Here is a 16,472-nt window from a genome sequence, read left to right as displayed (position 1 = left end):
ATGGCAGATACATTCTTGCTTCATTTTAATTGGATGCATCCTCTGCATTGACTTTCTATGACTTTCCAAGTTTGCAGTTATTTTGGGAGGTGCTGGAGGTGAGGTGTTTTGCAGGTCTTGAGAGACAGACATGCTACAGGATAGGGTAGGGTGGCGTTAGCAGTGGCTTTCCTTCTTGCTGGGAGGGATGCTCAGCTGCAGGGGCTATGGCTGGTTGTCTGGTGATGGAAGAGGGCTTTGAGGAATTCCCCACATGGGCCCAAGGTATTGATGATTGCCAATTTTCATGCAACCATGTAACAGAAGAGAATTAGAGTCTCTTGGCTACTGTAATTTTTTAGATGACCGAAAAATAAGACATTGCTCTGCCACACATTTGTAAAGCCACAATTATGAATTGTTTGGAATATCTGGAGGTTCAGTGTAGACAAACACATGTCTAGAGATACTGTCAGTTTTGCCTCTGAGTTTACAGTGATTGAAATATCATCCAGGGCTCATATGGGAATGCAAAGCCCACACTATTTAGTCAGTGGCCTTATTATTTCAGTGAGTTTTTACATGGCTGGTGTTCCACACACTATGAGGTGGAGGTAAAAAATGGGAAGAATCCATGAATATCTGTAAAAAGACCTGACTTACAGAGACCTGATGCAGGTCTTGCAGTCCAGCATTGAATCTGTGGATGAAATTCAAAGACTTTATATTGAGGATGTTGACCAAAAGATTTCGAACAACAGTAGCTGCAGAACTCTGTGAAGGAAGAAGGATTTTACCTCATGGTTCTACATGATCATGGGATGGAAAAGTTTTTGCTTTCATTTACTCCCTGCGATTTGTGAGAATAAATGGTTTGTAATGATTTCAGATTCATAAGGAGGAGATAAAGAAGCTTTTCAGCTGCAAACACTAAGCCTTGGGTTATGATATGTTTGTATGCATGTGACTGGGACCCCTCTACCAACATGGATCTCAAACAACAGGAGAAAGATTGCTCAAACAATTATTTAGAGCTGCTCTTCCCTTGTGTCTAAAATAATCTGAATTGTTTGTCTAAAGAGAGAGAAGGTGGAGCTAAACATCTTTTGATATATTTTTATGTTAAAATGAGTCATAAATCTACTGAAAATAACTTTATATGTAGAGATAAATACTGTGGAAAAATCTAAAAAGAGTCAGGTCAAAGTAGCAGACCAGCACATACCTGGCTTTTAATGAATGATAAAGCCGATGACTTCTCTGGGTCTGTAACATGATACTTATTTATTTATTTACTTATTTACTTATTTCTTTGAGGGAGGGAAGTGGGTAGGCAAAAGTGTGAAGTGATGTGTCATCTATATAAAAGACATGTAGGAGGAGAATGAGAAAGATTTTATATAAAGCTTAACAGAGAATATCTGAGAGAATATCATGAAAGACTGCTGCTTTCTGAGGTTAGTTAGTTTGTTCAAAGCTTTTGTGCTTGTTTAAAAATAACCACAAAATTAATTTTCTACATGAAACAAGGCAGTTGGTTGTAGTTTTTATTTATTATTACACAGTCACGTCCACAGAAACACACTTTACTAAGAATATGACTGTTTGTATATTCTTTGGCAATTGGGACCATTAACTTTTAAATTCTTTGTGTTTAGGATTTTTAAGATACTTATTTTATTGCTTGTGAAGGATTTGCCTTACGATTAAAAAAAAAGGCGTAAATAAATTTATTGTATTTGATTGTTTCACAGTTACATTTAACATTTAATACCAATTTACCGAGTACCGAGCCATCTTTTGTTCCTCACCAAAAATCATTCACAAGTGGAGATTTCTATATCTACACAGCTATTGCTGTCATTCCATTTAGAAGTGGTGGATTGCTTTATTCTCCAGGGCTACATACATTTATGCAGAGGACTTTCCTCTTTAAAAGCATTTTAATTTTTATGACAGCTGCTTACACTTATTTTTCCCTTAGATGTTTTATGTTATAATTGAGCTGAACATGAAACTTGTAGTTACATATTCCACATATTTCTGTCTAAAGTAGTTCCCTTGAGGATGATGTGAATTATTTGCAAAGATATTTCATAGGTAACAAGCTAATAATACAGTTAGAGTAGAAACTTAAGATGATACAGTCTTTGGGAATACACCAAACAAAAAAAAAATCTAGCATGACACATAAGATTTGCTCTAACCATGCATATACATCTTTTACGGGTTTCTGACCATCACTAACATCTCCTACCCTTTTAAACAGACTGTGAAGCACAAAGTTCACAGAAATTTAATGGTTAAGTGGTCGAAATCCAATAAAACCTCTCTGGCAAAGCTTTCTTTCTAGAATGTAGAGGAATCTTTCTTTGTGTATAGCTAGCACATATTTTTTAATCTAATGGATGGAAGAGATTATGTGTGCCCTGGGAGAAGTGATACATCACCAAAGGCTTCTCTGGAATGTCAGCATATTTTTTGTTATACTTCTGTGTGCTATACAAAAATCTTACCAAGTAATATTCTATTGGACAGTATACTATTAATTATCATCTGTACTTAAGGAAGACGTTACAGAATGAAATGATTCTCAGGACAAAATTAGTAAATGAGTTAAAAAAAAATACATTTTGACTATTAGTTTTCTGTTTTGCCAACATTTAGGTGGAACAGCTGCAGGGGCAGCAGATAAATATGGCTTACACATTGACAGGTTAAATTTATTTAATATAAACACTATTTTAAATTGATTTTTTTTTTTTTTTTTTCATTCCCAGAAGGCAGAAAAACTGAAAAATACAGACTATATATTTTAATAAAGTTCAGGATACAGGAATCCAATTTGGTCTTGAACTTCAGGATGAAGATTCACTGGTTTAAGTAAGGTTTTTTCTTTTTTTTTTTTTCTTATTTCTTTTTTATTTTTTTCTATTAAACCACCAGATTAGTGTTTGGTTTGGTATGATCACCAAAATTTTAGATCCACACTTACAGAAGTATTACAGGCTTTTATTGTGCTAAAAGAGAACTTTCACAAGAATACACAGCTCTCACTAAAATAAATTAAAACCTTAATATATATTCACAAGAAAACGAAAGCTTTCTTTGAAGACTGTGTTTATGAACATATTTGAGGTTAACCATGTATGTATATGAATTGCTGGAATTATCCCAGTCTGTTCAACATTTTGGAGAATCAAATTCAAATGTCCTGGATCAACTATTACTGATTTGATTTCTGTGGCTGTGAGATACAGCCCTGTGGAGGGAAAACAACAACAACAATAAACAAAAACAAACAAACAAACAACAACAACAACCAAAAAAAAAAAAACACCACCACCAGCAGCAACAAAAAGAACCCATAAGCCAAACCAAACCAAACAAAACAACAAACCAAACATCTATAACTATGTAAAAAGCAGCTCCAGCAGTTGTAATTAAGGTCTTCTTCATGGATGTGTTTAGCCCTAAAATTGAGCAAAGTGCTGTTTGAGGAGCCATTACTTCCACAAAAGTGTGAGATGGGAGAAGATGCAGATTAAACATAAAATGAGAAGCACACAGGAACATTGGGCTGGAAATCATCACCTGCATCATCAGACCTACCCCACTGTAATTCTGAGAAATCATGCAAGTTTTAAGGGTTCACAGTATCATCTGTGCTGCATGCTACCTGCACTGTACCTCTCATGTACCATAAAACACTTCTGCATACTATTACAAACACAAGCTTTGTAATCAAAGAAGAAAGTCTTAGTTAAAATGTTCCTCAGGAAGAGATCAGGAGAGACTGTGGACATTGTCCACATCTTGTTCCTGTACTAACAGGGTATTTATTAAATGACCTTTCCAGATAATCTCAGAAAACAAAACAGAACTTAGTATATAAAAAAAGCTCTGATACAAGAAAAATCCTTCTAGAGTTCTTTTTAAGACTAATTATTACTGGATATGCTGTATTTATTATTTTGGATCAACTTCACCAAGTGAATACAATAAAATTTCCAGTTTTGTGTATGTATTGATGAATGTGGAAAATTCATGAATACATAACGGATACCCCAGAGCTCTCTCTTAAAAAGTTGGTATGGGTTTAGTCACTGCTCCATGCAGAGCTTATGGTATCAAGGCAGCACTTGTCCTTGGCTCTTGGGCAAACAGCTCAGGCCTGTTTTAGTGTCTACCCAAAACCTGCAGCTCATCATAGTCTACACAATCTTTAACTACCTTTGAAAGACATGGGAACTAGATATTTAAACTGTATCTAAACTTCTGTGTATCTAGCTACTCACAAGTAATAATTTTTAGGCACATAATTCCCTTTGATACAAATAGGGTATTCCCTTTGATAGAAGATAATAGGTCTCCTTTTCCTAGAGACCATCTTAAATGTCCATTTCCTTTTTTATCTCTGTTAGCCTGTCTTTTAATAATCTTGATTCTTATCCATCTTCAGAAGGATGTTTACCATGCATGTTAAGCACCACAAGGCTGGGGACCACAGAAGCAGATAGGGTATGTACTGGTCGATAGTACCTCTAAGCCACGTGACATTTGTGCTCGCTTCAGCTAGCTTCGTGCTTTCAGAAATAGCTAGATCAATTGTTTCCAGAGCTGTAAAGCAGCAAGGTTAGGCCTTTTCCTCAGCATCCACGTTAAAAAGAAAATATTATTGTAAGTTTCATTGACTGAAGAATACTCAAAGCACAAGAATAGCTTTCTTTATAATTGCTTTTGTAAAGCAGTCTTAAACAAAGAAGCTGGAGAGCTTTATACAGTGAAGCAGAACAATGTGTGTCAGGGAAAGCTGGACTGTGCTGAACACGGCAGTACAATGGAGCTTCACACAGCATTTCAGTAGTCCTTCACCAGGCCAAGGAGACACAGCTATAAGGTTTTTCCCTGAGGTATGAATTTTCATTAGTTTTGGGTAGGAAGGATGTTTTGTTTATCTGCTTGTTTCCTGTGCAATTTTTGGAGCCTGAAGTGTGTCCTCTTCAAGAAAGGGATGCAATATCAAAATCCCAAAAAATCTTCAAAAGGAGTCATGAAAATAGCTCCAGTCAGTTGAAATGCTTTACTTAGAAACTTTAAATGTTTATCCTCTATTTTTTTTTTTTTTTAATTTTTCTTCTTCTTATTATTTTTTTTTAATCCTAGTGTTTTATTATAATATTCTAAGCTTATTTTTAAGTCAGGAAAAGTCATTTTAAAATTTCAAAGCACCACGATGAAATGTTTTGATGGTTTCTGATTTTTTTTTATTTTTTTTATTTTTTTATTCATGTTGTTCTCCCATCAGATTTGCCAAGGTCAGTTCTTTCCTGATTCAAATGGATAGATGTTTTCTGATTAAATATGTATAACTGAAAGATTCCCAACACTGTTTTTAAAGGCTTGTTTTACAATAAGGACAAAAGCTATTACTATTTGATATCTATATTACATTTATTCTAATATCTGTAATTAATAGAGAATGTTTTCATTATCAGTTTAATTTTAGAACCTCCATATGAATACGCTTTATTTCTTGGAAAGCTTTGTTTCATATTTCCAGTAGGATTTAGTAGTGACTGTCAGTGTACTCTGCTCACCACAGATGCAACCACTGGCTGTAGCAACCTCATTGTCTGTAGTTTCAATACAGAATAGGAGAAGTGTATATGCAAGTCCTTAACATTTTTTAGGCCATGGTCTGTTGTTAAAGTGTTTGGGAGTCTCTGCTCCAGATACTAGCTATAGTCTCTAATTCTTAGTAAGAAGCCATGACTTAGTTTCAGAAAAGCCAACAGTAAATTATTCAGTTGTTTAAATGTTTTAGGCATTACAGCAGCTAAATGCCACTGCTGTTCCGGCATCCTGAAGCAGTTCTGCTGTGACTCACAGAGGTACTAATGAAGTTATCTGGGTGCACTGCTGATGAGCAACCATCCCTGCAAATCATTGCTAGTTCCTGTCCTTCAGCCCCCCCAACCCTGGCTGCTGCAAGGGCAATGCCCAGCTGAGACGTGGTGGCTGGGAATGGTTTCACAGCACAGTGGCTTTAAGTTTACCCTCCTGTCTCCAAGAACAGATTTTGGCTCAAACTCCCCAGGATGATGTGTTAGGGCAACAGCTGAAGACAAAACAAATGTTAAAGGCAACGAGGACTTGCATAGCACTGAGCAGTCTCACATCATGCTCAGCTACATCAGTGGGAATACATGATCAGAGGAGAGGGAGAAATTGGCAATGCAGTAGAGCTGTAAAGTAGTAATTGATTCCCAATAAATACAGAGAATTCATGTTCCAAAGTGAAAGAATTCATTTAAGAGAAAATATCACAAGTTCATATCCCATGGAGCTCTGATGGTTTCTTGCTATACCTGAAATTTAGTCATGAAAAATGAGAATATACTTCACTTTTGAAACCCAGTGAGTCATCCTTACACAGGAAATCCTGTCCGAGTAAAATAAATGGTGCTTGAGAGTGTGCAAATATTGTCCTCCTTAAGTGTGGTATTTAATACTCAAGTTAGCTGACAGAGCTGGGGGTGATTTTGCAGTCAGCGTAGGAAAGGACAAGTTCTGGTAGTAATCATATCATGCACTTAGATTGAAGCTGTATTCTCAATGAGTTTAAGTGCAGCTAGCTGACACGGTGCTGAACATGACTTGTCCTTTGCTATATCAGCTGCAAAATCAGCATTGTGTTTGCAACTGTTAAAAATGGAATAGGATGAAAATGTCCTGTGTAAGCAGGACTGTTGAGTTACTGTGTAAATAAAGAGCTTTTATTACTGTTTTACTGCACCCTCAAACACAATGGAAAAACTGTTGTGATATCCAACATTTAGTGCACATTTCTAAAGTAATTTGAAAAAAAAACACCACAATATAATAGATATTAACAAATCTGCCTTTTGTTTTGCTTCTGTATCAAGTAATATATCACAAAATGACCAAAAGATAAAATGCCTTGGCTGATTACTTAAACAATACTCTTTCAGAAAGTTTTCACACCCCTCCCATAAAAGCTCATAAAAAACATATTCATAGAGCTGAGTCTTTCATATTCACACTTTACCAGCCTCTACATTAAAACAGTAGCTTCCCACTTCTTTGCAAATATTTAATAACAATAACACTATGCTGCAGTCAAATTTTATTTTATGAAGAATTCATTGTATACATAAAATATTTTAGAGGATATTTACTAAAAGAATTTTAAAGAACTAACCAGGAAATTAATTGAATTTATGTTTATGCATTGTGTTTTCTTTCCCTCTAAACTCTAATAAAATAGCTTGGGATATTTATTTAAATTTTGAGGTATGATAGAATATTTTAAGTTGGTTCCAGTACAGTGAGCAACAGAATCACAGAATCACAGAATTGTAGGGGTTGGAAGGGACCTCTAGAGATCATCGGGTCCAACCCCCCTGCCAAAGCAGGTTCCTCAGAGCAGGCTGCCCAGGTAGGCATCCAGATGGGCCTTGAATATCTCCAGAGAAGGAGACTCCACAACCTCTCTAGGCAGCCTGTTCCAGTTTTCCGTCACCCTCACCGTGAAGAAGTTCTTTCACATGTCGGTGCGGAACTTCCTGTGTTCTATCTTGCGGCCGTTGCCCCTTGTCCTATCCCCACAAACCACTGAGAAGAGGTTGGCTACATCCTTCTGTCTCCCACCCCTCAGGTATTTATACACATTGATGAGATCTCCTCTCAGTCTTCTCCAGGCTGAACAGACCCAGGTCTCTCAGCCTTTCCTCATAGGAAAGATGCTCCAGGCCCCGTATCATCTATGTGGCCCTCCGCTGCACTCTTTCCAGGAGATCCCTGCCTTTTTTGTACTGGGGAGCCCAGAACTGGACACAGAACTCCAGGTGAGGCCTGACCAGGGCAGAGTAGAGGGGGAGGATCACCTCCCTTGACCTGCTGGCCACGCTCCTTTTAATGCACGCCAAGATCCCATTAGCCCTCTTGGCCACCAGGGCACACTGCTGGCTCATGGTCAACCTGTCGTCCACCAGGACCCCCAGGTCCTTCTCCTCAGAGCTCCTCTCCAGCAGGTCATCCCCCAGCCTGTACTGATACGTCCGGTTGTTCCTTCCCAGGTGCTGGACTCTACACTTGTTCTTATTAAATCTCATTTGGTTTCTTCCTGCCCATCTCTCCAGATGGTCCAGGTCTCGCTGAATGGCAGCACAGCCTTCTGGCGTGTCAGCCACTCTCCCAGCTTTGTGTCGTCAGCGTACTTGCTAAGGGCAGACACTATTCCCTCATCAAGGTCATCAATGAAGATGTTGAACAAGACTGGACCCAGCACCGACCCCTGGGGAACACCACTAGTCACAGTTCTCCAGCTGGACTCTGTGCTGCCAATCACCACCCTCTGAGCTCGGCCAGTCAGCCAGTTCTCAACCCTGTCCACTTCTCTCTCCCAAACTTTCTCAGTTTTTCTAGCAGGATGTCATGGGAGACAGTATCAAAAGCCTTGCTGAAGTCAGGGTAGATGACATCCACTGCTCTCTCCCCATCTACCCTGCTGGTGATGCCATCATAGAAGGCTACGAGGTTGGTCGAGCATGACTTCCCCTTGGTGAATCCATGCTGACTACTCCTCATAACCTTCTTCTCTTCCAATTGCTTGGAGATGGCATCCAGAACAAACTGCTCCAACACCTTTCCAGGGACAGAGGTGAGACTGACTGGCCTGTAGTTTCCCAGATCCTCCTTCTTGCCCTTCTTGAAGACTGGAGTGACATTGGCTATTCTCCAGTCTTCAGGCACCTCACCTGTTCTCCAGGACCTTTCAAAGATGATAGAGAGCGATTCAGTGATCACCTCTGCCAGCTCCCTTAGCACACGCAGATGCATCCCATCGGGACCCATGGATTTGTGTGCGTTGAGCCCACTCAGATGCTCCCGAACCACCCTCTCATCAGCCAGGGGGGAGCTCTCCATATCCCAGACCCTTTGTCCTCTCACCAGGGGTAAGGAGTCCTGGGGGGGAGTCCTTGAAGCAAAGACTGAAGCAAAGAAAGCATTCAGTATCTCCACCTTTTCGGCATCTCCCGTGACCAGGACACCCCCCTTGTTCAGCAAGGGACCCACATTATCCCTAGTCTTCTTTTTTGCTGTTTACATACTTAAAAAAACCCTTCATATTATCCTTTATCTCTTTGCAAGCCTCATCTCTAGGTGGGCTTTAGCCTTCCTTGTCGTGTCCTGCAGGCCCTGACAACACCTCTATACTCAATGAATGCCATTAATGGTTGTGAGACCCCCTCCAAATCAATACAAACAACCCTAATTTTCACATATGTACATCCTTATTGACATAGCTCTATTGGTCACGTTTAAGCTGTTCAACAGAGGAGTTACATCTTAATGTATTCTGTGACTTTCTGCTCTTCAAGAACCTATTCAGGCTTCCTCCATAAAGAAAGTTCAAGAACCTATTCAGGCTTCCTCCATAAAGAAAGTTCTTTTAGGATATTGATGAGCTCCTGTACATATGTATACAGTTAGCTTTGCCTCTGTGAATGTCTCAATTTGACAGGCACTCTTCTACTTTTCCCTAACAGTGGAGAAGAAACATCTATCAGAGAGTCATCTGTGCTGGACTTCCTCCCTGGCAAGGGAGCAGAGAAGGAATTACCCCTGTGGAGACTTCCAGACTGTAAAAACAAATAAATGAGCTACTGTAGCACTCAATCTTTTGATATTAAAGCAGTCGCTCCCTGCCAGGACTTCAGCAACTCAATCTTCTTCCTGGGGCTAACCTCCTCTGTAGTACTCACATCAGACACCGACACTCTAGGCACATTCTGATCCCTTGGCATTTGGGAAATTACCTACACTGTCCACCTTCATACTGGGAGCCACAGCCAGTCACTTTGAAGCCCTTACACTGTTCACTCTCCCCAAATGCTCTGTGACCTTCTTTGCTCCATCTGCTGCTTGCTCAGCATAACTCAGCATAATGTCTGCCCAGATTTAATCTATGTACTGTTGCTCACTATTTATTTATTTATTTATTTTAACAGGAGTCATCTACTCTGGACAACTCCAAGGGCTCTGGAAGGCTGGTTCTTGGTCAGAGAACCACAGTAGTGAGTTGTGAATGGGTTAGAGCCAGCAATCGTGATGATTTCTTTGCAGATTATGGTTTTCTTGACCTTGGGACCCAACAAAACCTGTAATCTTGTAGTGTGCATGTGTGCATGGATGTCTATTACCAGTTTTGCCACTCCCCAGTGTGGTCACAAGGAAATCTTATGCTAAATTCTCTCATTCAGCCACGTACAACCAACAGAAGTGATGGGAAACTTCATATCACTTATTGAACCAGAGGGGAAGGAGAGGAATAGCATCTCTGTCCTGTACCTAATATAGCCCAGCATAGATCCTGATGGTCAGCTGCCTGTCTGGAGAAGTTATTTTGGGATCAAGAAGAAGGAAAAGGAGGATGAGAAGCAAGAACAATGTATGACTGTTCTGGTTCCTTCATTTAAAAAGGAATTTCTGCGGTTCCCTTTCTCACTGATCCTAGTTGTACAGGCAGTACAGGTTGTGTGAATTGGGTCAAACCATGGCTTCAAGGCTTTGCAAATCTGTATTAAGATATGCTGGCTTTAATTCTAGCAATAAGTTGAAATTATACTTACTATATATTTCATACATCTCACCACATATTTCATAAGTTTTGTAGGTTTAAAGTGTCTTAGACCTTAATTTTTAACCATAAACCTTATCATAAGCTATATGCTCCAAGACTGGTCTAAAATTTGTTGTAGGTCTCCATTTTGCATACATATTTTCGGAATTGGAAGATAGGAATAATTTTAAGTTTGTTTGAATAATTGTAATGGTGCATAACTACATATACAACTAATTTTATAGGGTATTTTGAGTTTGATTTCTCCTCTCTTGTGTTTTGGGTTTTGAAAGAACATTGTAGCATCCTGTTTAGCTATCTCCTTGCTTTCTTGTGTGGTATTGATTGACAGATACAAGCTCAGTTTAGCAAAGTTTTTTTTTTTTTTTTTTTTTTCCCTTCCCTGGGATCCCTGTCACCATAGAGTACTATATTGAGCTTTTTATCTCAGTTAGAGCATTAAAAACTTCTGCTTTCAGGAATTAAGCATCATATTCACAATTTCTTTAATTATTTTCCTATTGGCTTTCTTTGAACAAAAGGAACTGCTGTGATGGTCCAAGATCAGAGTGATAGAGAACAGAGGACATTTTTTCCCCCTTTAGATTACTTTTTGACAGCCTTTCTATTTTTGTCACATTGTTCAATATATCATTTTACTCACATGAGAGAAAGCAGTTATTGTGTTTTACTTGCCAATGGTGCAGAAAATGACTTAAATGTTTTGCTTACTGAGCATTCTTGAAGTTCTTCCTGAATATTAGGAACCTATAAAAAGAGGTATTACTTTTGATTAGCACCAAGAGCTTTTTTTTTAATTATTATTATTTATTTTAATGTCTTTTATGTGCATCTATTTTGGGTGCAAATAATTTAGAATAGTGCCATTATTAAAGAAGATGAGAGATACTATTGATCAGAGAGACATATGCATTAAATATTCTGGTGTCAATATGAACACATGCTTATTACAGAGACCTCTTGTTGGCAAGCTCATTTTTAAAAAGTCATTATTATAAATTGCGTCGACTAGTCAGATCATATAAAATCTACTTGTACTGTAATATTCCAGATGCTTGATTACTGTTCTTCAATGTAGCAAGTTGCCAGTTTCTCCCTCCTGAGAATGTGTGACAGATTGTAATACAATCTGTTGATGTTCCTGATTGAGCTAAAGTACATCATTGTCACCCATGCTAAAAAGCTGGGACATATACTGCAAATGTATAATTTTGTGAAATATATGCTAGTGTTGTGTGTTCCAGAAATTTCAAATGGTACAAGACAATGTACTTGATCTGGTGAGGAGGAGGATCAGAGGCAGAGGAAAACACAGCAGATAATTATAGCAGCAAAAATAGTGGATAAGCTAATTCTATGAACAACACAGGTTAAATTGTCTTTGGCATGTGTGCTGGAGATTGGAAAAGGGAGAAGCTAAAGGACCAATACTTGTACTGGTCCCTACACTCCATTTTCTCCTCTGAAAGGTCCAGGTGAAACAGCTATCCCAACACAAAGTGAATGGCAGAAAGGAAGGAAGGTCACACACTTGTGCTATACCACCTCTGAGCTTTCATAGAAAGGCAGAGACATGGCACAGCGTCCTCAGTCCCTTTCTACACTCTGGTACATGCAGGGAGGAAGAAGAGACTACATACTGCTGGCTGATGATATGCTTGTGTGGTGGTTTTACTCGGGTGGGTGGCCGAGCTCCACCACAACCGCTCTCTCACTTCCCCTCCTTAAAGAGGAGTGGGGAGAAAATACGATGAAAGGGGCTCAAGGGTTGAGATAAGGACAAGGAGATTGCACAGTAATTATTGTGATGGGCAAAACAGAGTCAGCATACAGAGATAGTAAGATTTATTACCTATTACTAACAAGCTAGAGAAGTGAGAAACAAAGGAGAGAAACCAAAAGCACCTTCCCCCCTCCATCCACCCTCTTCCACCTCCTCCCCCCAGGCAGGGGAACAGGGGAATGGGGGTTATGGTCAGTCTATAGCACTTCTTCACCGCTGCTCCTTCTTGGTCACTCTCGTCCCCTGTGCTATGGGGTCCTTCCACGGGATGCAGTCCTTGCTGAACTGATCCGGCGTTGGTTTCCCACGGGCAGCAGCTCTTCAAGAACTGCTCCAGATACGGGTCCGTACCACGGGGTCCATCCCTCGGGAGCAAACTGTTCCAGCCTGGGTCCCCCATGGGCAGCAGCTCCTGCCAGGTCACCTGCTCCTGCGTGGTCTCCTCTCCACAGGCTGCAGGTCCAGCCCGGAATCTGCTCCGGCAGGGGTCTTCCACAGGCCACAGTCTCCATCGGTGCAGGTCCACCTGCTCCACCATGGTCTCCTCCACGGGCTGCAGCATGGAACCCTGCTCCACCATAGTACTCCAGGGGCTGCAGGGGGACAGCCTGCTTCACCATGGTCCTCACCACAGGCCGCAGGGGACTTCTGCTCCTGGAGCACTTCTCCCCCTCCTTCTTCACTGACCTTAGCGCCTGCAAGGCTGTTTCTCACTCCTCTCACTCTCCCAGCTGCTGTGTGGTGCAGTATTTTTTTCCCCTGTCTTAAATATGCTCTCACAGAGAGGCGCAAACAACATAACTTATTGGCTCAGTTCTGGTCAGCAGTGGGGCCCTTACCAAACATGGGGCAGATTCTAGATCCTTCTCACAGAAGCCACCCCTATGGCCCCCTGCTACCAAAACCTTGCCATGTAAACCCACTACAGCTTGTACTATTTGGGTCAGAAAAAGAGTTTGAGGCAGATTAAAAGCAGTGATAAACATTACAGCCAAGATCAATGATTTCAATAAATTGAGAAATTTGGATTGTTTACTCCTTCTCTGTGGAGGAAGATCAGGGATAAAAATGCTTTTTTTTTGGATATTACCCCCTCAATTTCCTTTCCCATTTTAGCTTATCTTCACTGAAGTTCATCAAGGCTACAGTTTAGAGAAGCATTTAAACAGTAAGCTCATCCTCACTGGGGCAGACCCTAGCTCTCACTCCCTCAGAGCTATACATGTTGTAGTTTCTTTTCCAAGCACTTTGGTCACGGGGCTGGAGACCGGGGCTGGAGACCTGGACTAGTACTCACCTTTTTACTGCTGCTGCATCATACCTTGGTATCTCCATGTTGGTTTCACATGTAGCTCCATCTAACTGATTGTTTCTGGAAAGGGAAGTCCTGCCCATCCTTTTTTTTTTTTTTTTTTTTTTTTTTTCCACTGTTTCAAGGTTTATTATCTTTATGTTTTGCCCTCTGTGTTAATTTTGGAATGTCTGGATTAACAGAACAAAGAGAGAAATGGAGATGATGGCTTGCAGTCTTCTGAATATCTTTGAGAAAATAATCTGATAGAAACTGTGTCTCTTGGAGCATCATCATCATAATAGAGCATCTTGGTCTATGTAAGATCAGGCCTGACATAATGAAGGGCACCTGACATGGCTGCCCTGTTAAAAATCTAAATATTATATGTCCATTTGTAAATGTACTTTAGGGAAATTGCAGAAAAGAGTAAATATTTCAGGCTATAATTTGGTCCAAAGAGGAAAATAACCTGATGTTAATTCAAAGCTCTATTAATTGCATTGGAAGTGTTACTTTTAAAATTTGTCTGTTTGAAAATTGTTTTTGTCCTTAAACATTTTTAATTCCACAGAGAAGCTTTGTAATCTCCATGGCATATGAAGTACACAGTGAAACAAAAAGCTGGCTTATGTAAAATGGGTATACCTGAATGGAATTTCTCTGCTTTGTCTGCATCTTTGAAAGAAGCAAATACAGTCAAAGAAGTCATCCTGCTTCCCTGGCATTTTATGAAACTGTTCAGTAGGAATGAGATCAACTTTTAGGTACACATGCTCCTCAGGTCATGTTCTCCTATCTTTGATTGTGCTTAATAATACCTCCTATTGGGAAGTCAGTCATTTCCATGCCTTGAAACCAGTAATTTGAAAAGTGGCAAAATTATTAGGTACAGGAAATAGTAGTACATGAAAATATTATTTAGATGATATTTTTAATTGTAGGGGGACTAGGAGGGTTTTTAGCTTTTGTAGGATAGATACAGTATCCTAGATAACGTTTTAGAATAGTAAATATTTAAATTGCTTATTTTAAGTATCACATAAGACATAAAGTAGTTGTTAGTTTACTACTAACCAATGTTTAAATACGCAATATTAAATTAATGAGGTTATAGGTTTTCTCTTCTCTGAATATGGCCAGTCCTGTCTGTGGATTATATTACTTTACCAAGTGAAAGTATTAACTGCATATGAAGATTTGAAAAATTATATATGTATATACTAGCTTGTTGTGGTAGCAGATGGTACTGAAAGAAGATCATCTCAAAGGGGTCATTACAGGATAATGTGGAGAACAAAAAGCAAATTTGCCTTAGATAAGATAAATGATATTCAGTAACATGAACTCTTGTTTTAAGAGTTGCTAATGATTTAAATATTAACTGAAATATCATTTCTGTACCCAATACTTAGTCACGTAAGTAGGCCTATCAATGTCAAAATTTCCAGGTTAATGCCCTTTGTTATTTTTATAACTGCTATTTCCTTAAAAATCCTCACATGATGTGCTAGTGTTATCAACTCTGAATATAATTGAAAAGAGAGAATGATGGCACACTCACCCACTTTATGCAGAGATATCTATAATAAATTATCTATAACCCACCCAATATAATAGTGTCATAAACTTTGTCTTGGATTCTTTTTAAGACTTTGGTCTGTTATAACACCAAGCTTAACAGATCCTGATTTAAAGGTATGCATTTCTGCTCGGACTGTGGTGAGTTTGGAGTCTCTGGCTGCTTTGTTGGAGAAAATCTCCTCCTTCAGCTAGGTCTCCTCATGGGGTTCCCCTACAAGGAAGCTTCCCAATCCTTCACCCTCACCCCCTGTATACTTATAGATAAACCTAGAATAATCTCAGGATGCATTTAAAGTGATCTGAACTGCCATGTGAAATTTTTCAGGCATTCACAGAACACTGCTGAGCTAGGCTGCCCCTGCTGGTTGTTAGCCTGTGATGGAGGATCTCTGTAGAAATATGGGACTGGGTCATAGAGACAAATGCAATCTTTCTAGTCTGCTTGAAAATGGGATGAGCCCTAAGTACTACAGTGAAAGGCAAAACTCATAGTGATGATAAGAGATAATGCTGAATAAAGGATGTCTGCAGTCACTAATATGTCTTATAAAACTCTGTTGTGAGAAATAGTCTTTTAAAACACTAGCATGGAAACATTGGGGCTTTGTTTTCATTTTTTTTTTTTTTAAATGATTTTCATGAAAGAAAACAAAATTAATAAAGAAAGATTTTATATACATATGTATTCATTTGTGTAAAAATGTTCCATAAACACAAGCCATATGTTATTGTAGGTTGAGATATGTCACATTCTCTTCTACACCTGCACCATTCCTTTGTCCTCCAACAAATAGATATTCCTCTTTGTCCAAGATTCAGCTGGGATAGAGTTAATGTTCTTCCTAGGAGCTGGAATTGTGCTGTGTTTTGGATTTAGGATGAGAATAACACTGATAAAACACTGATGCTTTGTTTGTTGCTGAGCAGTGATTACACTAAGTCAAGGATTTTTCAGCCTCTCATAGTGCTCCGCCAGCAAGGAGGGCACATGAAGCTGGGAGGTGACATAGCTAGGGCAGCTGACCCAACTAGCCAAAGGGAGGGAATATCTCATACCATATGGTGTCATGCTCAGCAATAAAACTGGGAGTTGGCTGAGGGGCTGCCACTGCCCAGGTATTGGCTAGGCAATGGTTGGCGGGTGGTCAAAAATTGCATTGTTTATC

At 39.4% G+C, this 16,472-nt stretch overlaps 1 long non-coding RNA gene across 1 annotated transcript; it reads left to right on the top strand.

Moving 5' to 3' along the window:
* The first annotated feature begins 1,312 nt into the window (after positions 1 to 1,312).
* On the top strand, positions 1,313 to 12,304 carry LOC118167099. The gene is made up of 3 exons (XR_004750939.1): positions 1,313 to 1,436; positions 9,555 to 9,649; positions 10,017 to 12,304. It is a non-coding gene; the product is annotated as an uncharacterized LOC118167099 (long non-coding RNA).
* Positions 12,305 to 16,472: the final 4,168 nt, after the last annotated feature.

The sequence above is a fragment of the Oxyura jamaicensis genome, chromosome 4, assembly GCF_011077185.1.
Source record: "Oxyura jamaicensis isolate SHBP4307 breed ruddy duck chromosome 4, BPBGC_Ojam_1.0, whole genome shotgun sequence".
NCBI lineage: Eukaryota > Metazoa > Chordata > Aves > Anseriformes > Anatidae > Oxyura > Oxyura jamaicensis.
Note: the sequence above shows the minus strand (reverse complement) of the source record. Positions and strands in the feature narration are given on the sequence as shown.